General features: G+C 55.5%; 1 non-coding gene across 1 annotated transcript; it reads right to left on the bottom strand.

The window, feature by feature from the left end:
* Positions 1–4,328: 4,328 nt before the first annotated feature.
* LOC121329414 lies at positions 4,329–4,481 on the bottom strand. The gene has a single exon (XR_005951774.1). It is a non-coding gene; the product is annotated as a 5.8S ribosomal RNA (ribosomal RNA).
* Positions 4,482–5,457: the final 976 nt, after the last annotated feature.

Here is a 5,457-nt window from a genome sequence, read left to right as displayed (position 1 = left end):
GCCTGCAGGGCTCTCGTCATGTAACCACCCCGGCTCATGGTTATGCCACCCGGGGACAGTTCCAGGACCCCGGCAGCAGCTCTACCTCCCTGGGCTGGCTTCAGCCACCCCGGGGACAGTTCCAGGACCACAGCAGCAGCTCCCACCCAGGGTCGCTCACGTCCCATCCTGACTCAGGCTTCCATGACCCCGGCAGCACCTTCCACAGCCCGCCCCCCAAAAAATGACCAGAATTAAGACCCAACCTGCCCTAACTGGCAACAGTTTCACCAATTTTTTTTCCAAATCTGGAGGTTTTTTACAGCTGGTCAAATAATATTGCGTGTCAATAATTAGATGACTAGGCATTTGGCTAGCTTATTTCACTTGTTGGGTTATTTCTGGGTTGAGAGGCCCATCCACGGTATCATCCAAAAGACTCTATGCACTGTGGAACCAATGAGCAAGCTTGGAGATCCACAACAATACTTTTGAAGATTACGAGATCTCTGCCTGTGCCCACCGGCCAGGAGAACGCAACGTCACCTATGCGGGTCCAGCATTCAGAGGCAGATGTATTAGGACAAGACTTCGGCAGGTGTTATTGCCGCGAGTGGCACCACTCATCCTTTTCAACCTTTCCCAAGGGGCTGCGCGAGGATTGGCATACCAGGTCCGCATGTCATTTTTGACGGTCCAAGGGAGTAGCACCAGGAACCGAGGGCCGTCTCTGGTTTGCGTTGTACCCTCACTGTCTTTCGATAGCCCCCTAGAGGGGTACAAGAGCAGGGTACAATCTAGCAGATCGGCAAGGATCGAGACCGCAGCCATGTAATCCTCGTCCGAGCGGAGACGGACTGAGGTGACGAGCACGACCATGCTGGCGCGCTGCCAAGGGTTGACGCCATCGGGAGTTGCGGCACGCGCCTGACCACTCAGCCCTGACGTGTGGTCGCGCCCATCGAGCCCTCTACTGCTGCAGGGAGGCCGGGGTGGGAGTTGTTTCCGAGGCGGGGCATACTTAGGCCACGCGCACACGCTCATTGGGAGCCACAGCATGCGCCAGACCATCCCGGGTGGACGCGCCCACAGAGCCCTTGACCCCGCCCGGTGGGTGAAATTGATGCTGGCCCAGACAGTCAGACCATGTCACCTGCGATGGAACCTTGTCCTCCTTCTTGCACTCTCACCTTCTTTCGACGGCTCACCAAGGATGTACAACTACAGTTGGTCGTCTAGCCAGAAAGGGATCAAGTCCGGCAGATTCTATGGAACCTTTTCCTCCCTATTGCCCACTCACCATATTTCAAGGCCTCTAAGCGGCATGAGACCGAAATGCATCTAGCCAGGATGATGTTTACGCTGGCGGGTCAGAATCAGCAGATAAATTGCCATGCATGGCACCGCTCCTCGGTTTCAACGACCCCTAAGAGCGACGCGAGGAACTAGGGATGTCAGTCCTGTGACGGTATAAGGTCCGGCACCCCAGGTCCACTCATCATTTTCGACAATCCCCAAGGAGCGACACCAGGAACTAAGGAACATCTAGCCAGAAGGTGTTAAACAGGTACGATTTGCATTGTACCTTCACTTTCATTTGATAGTCCCCCAGAGGGTTACAAGTACAGAAGGCTATCTAGCTGATCGGGGAAAGTCGAAACTGTGGCCACATAGTCCCTGTCCGGGCAGAGACGGATCGAGGCGACGCACATGGCCCAGGCAATGCCTTGCTTTGGTCTGATGCCGTTGGTGGTCGTAGCACAGGGCGGTCAAACTGGGTCGCGCTATTACCTTGTCCGCAAAGTGGGATTCATAGCCAACCGGTAAATGTTATGACCAAGGAGGTGAGCCCAAGCCTTGGGTATTTGTCTACCGCTCCTCAGCGACTTGCTAGGGAGGACCACTTTCTTAGCTTGTCCGTAGATTTAGGGAGAAACCACCTGTACAAACATCGGAATAAGGCTGGCCAGCAGGAGCCCTCATCGGTCAAAATTTATGCCTGCCACAGACCATAGTAATGACCTGGGTGGTCAGCCCTGGCCATGGGTACTTGCTTACCGCTCCCCAGCTGTATTCTTCTTCTTCGGTGGGAGAAACCCCCAATCATCCATTCCTCTCTGTCTCGCTTGGAAGTGAGGCTGTGCCACACTTTGTCATTGGTCCGCTGAGTAGGTGGAGAAGCCCCTGCACCGATGTCGGCTTGAGGCCTGGTGGCAGTTGTCCTCCCCAGCTGTTCTTTATACCTACCGTAGACCGTAGTAATGAGCTGGGTGGTCAAGTCCAGGCCATGGGCATTTGTCTACCGCTCCCCAGCAGCCTCCTGTTAGGCTCTTCCAAGCTTTTTGGTCTCGGGGTCTGGGGGTGTTTGACCTTGTTTGGCCACCTCCCATGAAGGGAGGCGTTACTGATGGGACCGCTGGGAGGTAAAGGCCACTATGCTTTCTGCTCCTTCAATGAGGGAGCCAGCACCGGTGGTGCCGCCCTTAAGAGAGTCATAGTTACTCCTGCCTTAATTGCGCTTCCATGAATTTCTTCATCTTCACATTCAGAGCACTGGGCAAAAATCACATTGTGCCAACACACGCCAAGAGCCATCGCTATGCTTTGTTTTAATTAAGCAGTTTGATTCCCCCGGTCTGCACCAGTCCTAAGACAGCTGCTAGGCACTGGCCGAGGCGACATGTGCTCAGGCCCCCACTTTACGAGGAGGAGGGGAACGTGGCACGCATGCGCTGAAGCTGGGGTGATCCACAGGAAGGGCATGGAGCGTGTCCATAGTCGCCGCATAAGCGGCGCGGCGAGGCGGTGGCTCGAGGTGGCTGCTCATCCAACCCCGCTTTGCACCCAGCCCCGCTTCACACCCAAGTACGACCAGCCCAGCCCTTAGAGCCAATCCTTATCCCGAAGTTACAGATCTGACTTGCCGACTTCCCTTACCTACATTGTTCCAACATGCCACAGGCTGTTCACTTTGGAGACCTGCTGCAGATATGGGTACAACTCGGCACAAGATTTACACCTTCTCTCCTGGATTTTCAAGGACTGGAGAGGGTTCACCAGGCGCTGCCGGAACTGCAACGCTTTCCAAGGTGCAGACCCCTGTCTCGGGCTCAACCTATTCCAGGGTGCCCTGCCCTTCAAAAAAGAAAAGAGAAATCTCCCCGGGGTTCTCGTCGGCTTCTCCGGGATCGGTCGCGTCACCTCAATTGATGCCTCTCAGCGCCTGTCCGTGACACTCCAGATTTGGAGATCTGTGCCCACACCCTTTCAATCAGCCAGGAGCGACGGAGGCCATCGGCCATACTTTCAGAACGTCATTTCCCTATCTCTAGGACTGACTGACCCATGTTCAACCAGGTTTAATGTTTTCACCCAGCTCCAAGCCATGAGCCGGGCTTCTTACCCATTGAAAGTTTGAAAATAGGTTGAGACTATTTTGGTCCCAAGACCTCTAGTCATTCGCTTTACCAGATAAAACTTCAGAGGGAATGAGCTACTAATTGGGCCAATCGCGCCGAGGGATGTAACGCTCGGTCATCCGAGCCACCTTCCCGTCCCTGGGCTGTTCCGCGCAGGGTCGGAGCTGGTTGCAGCGCACTGCCGTGGAGAAAATGCATACGACGGGAGTGCCGGGAGGATGGGGCTCACGGCAGGGAGTGCGGTAAACCTCCCGCAAATGTCCTCACCCTCGGCCCCGCCAGATTGAACCATCCGGGCAGACCTGACCCGGGCATGTCTGTGGGAGCTTTGATCAGAAAGGACTTGGCCCCCCCCCCCCCCCCCCCCCCCCCCACACACACACACACACCTGGACGGGCGGGGATTCGGCGCTGGGCTCTTCCCTCTTCACTCATCGTTACTGGGGGAATCCTGGTTAGTTTCTTTTCCTCCGCTTAGTAATATGCTTAAATTCAGGGGGTCGTCTCGTCTGATCTGAGGTTGTATTCAGAGGCTGGCCCTTCCTCCTACACCCCCGGGGGAAGGGAGGGAGACAGGCAGGCAGAGCGACAGAGCAGCGCCAGCACACATCCCCCCGGCGGAGGTGGGCAGGATGGTGTTCAGCTACCTGCGAATTCCAAGGACCCAACGGAAGAGATAAGGGGAACGGGGTGCACAACAGAGAGAGACTGCAGGGGCAGCTCCGTATAATTCTGAGAAGTGCATCACCGACTACAGTTGCCCGGAGCGTGGTTTGCTGCCCCGGTCAGTGCCGTGGCGACCATGCTCACTGAGATCCCCCACAGCGAGCTTTCCTCTGGTTCTGCTTTTAGGGGGACAAAGGGGAGTGGGGTCCCCTGAGAAGCTGGGCAAGACCCCCGGGTTTGGGGGGCGAGTGATTGATGGCAAAACATCCGTCAGACAGATGTGGCCCTGGGAACACTCAGGGCCGCCAAGTGCGATCGAAGTGTCGATGATCAGTGTGCCTGGCAGGTTACATTAATTATCGCAGCTAGCTGTGTTCTTTATCGACGCATGAGCCAAGTGATCCACCACCGAAATTAGTCGTAGTACCCTGTGAAGCCGCACGAGATGGAGCCATAACAGAAACAGAAACTTTCTGCCCGGAGGTGATAGGTACAAGGACTGTGGGACAGCATCGGCAGAAGAGAACAACAAGAGGCGGTCTGCTGCAGGGGGTGAGCGGTTTTACGGGGAGGCGCCTTTCCCAGAAATACCTCGCCTCCGAATCACCAGATGGCGAGAACCTGTCATCCTCGCGGCCGGGGCCGAAGCGAGGAACGGCAAAAAGAGACGTAAAGGGCAATGATACGAGCTGGGCACGAAATGCTCCAAAGCCCTCTTCTGCCCGTGCCACGATTCGGAATCCATGGCCCGAGGGAGGGAGGTGAGCATGGATGCTGAGATACTGGGTCTCGCCCCACAATTAATGATCCTTCCACAGGTTCACCTACGGAAACCTTGTTACGACTTTTACATCCTCTAGATAGTCAAGTTCGATCATCTTCTCGGCTCTTCGCTGAGGAGGCGTGGGAGCGATCACCTGAGGCATGACCAATCCGAGGACCTCACTAAACCATCCGATGAGCAACGGGCGGTGTGTGCAAAGGGCAGGGTCTTAATCAACATGATCTAGTGACCCACGCTTACTGGGAATTCCTCGTTCATGGGAAAGAATTTCAATCCCCGATCCCTAGCACTCATAGGGTTCAACGGGTTACCTGCGCCTGTCAGCGAAGGCTAGGCACAAACTGAGCCGCACAGTGTAGAGCACGTGCAGCCCCGGACATCTAAGGGCATCACAGACCTGTTATGGCTCCATCTCGTGCGGCTTAGTCCCGCTGGTCCCTCTAAGAATTTGGCACTGACAGTTGGGCCGCATAACTAGTTATCAGGCTGGAGGCTTGTTCGTTTTTGGAATTAACCAGACAAATCGCTCCACCAAGAACGCCCATGCACCACCACCACCCACGGAATTGAGAAAGAGCTATCAATCTATCAATCCTTTCCACGTCCGGG

This window comes from Polyodon spathula, chromosome 16, assembly GCF_017654505.1.
Source record: "Polyodon spathula isolate WHYD16114869_AA chromosome 16, ASM1765450v1, whole genome shotgun sequence".
Taxonomy (NCBI): Eukaryota; Metazoa; Chordata; class Actinopteri; order Acipenseriformes; family Polyodontidae; genus Polyodon; species Polyodon spathula.
This window is presented reverse-complemented; position numbering and strand designations above follow the sequence as displayed.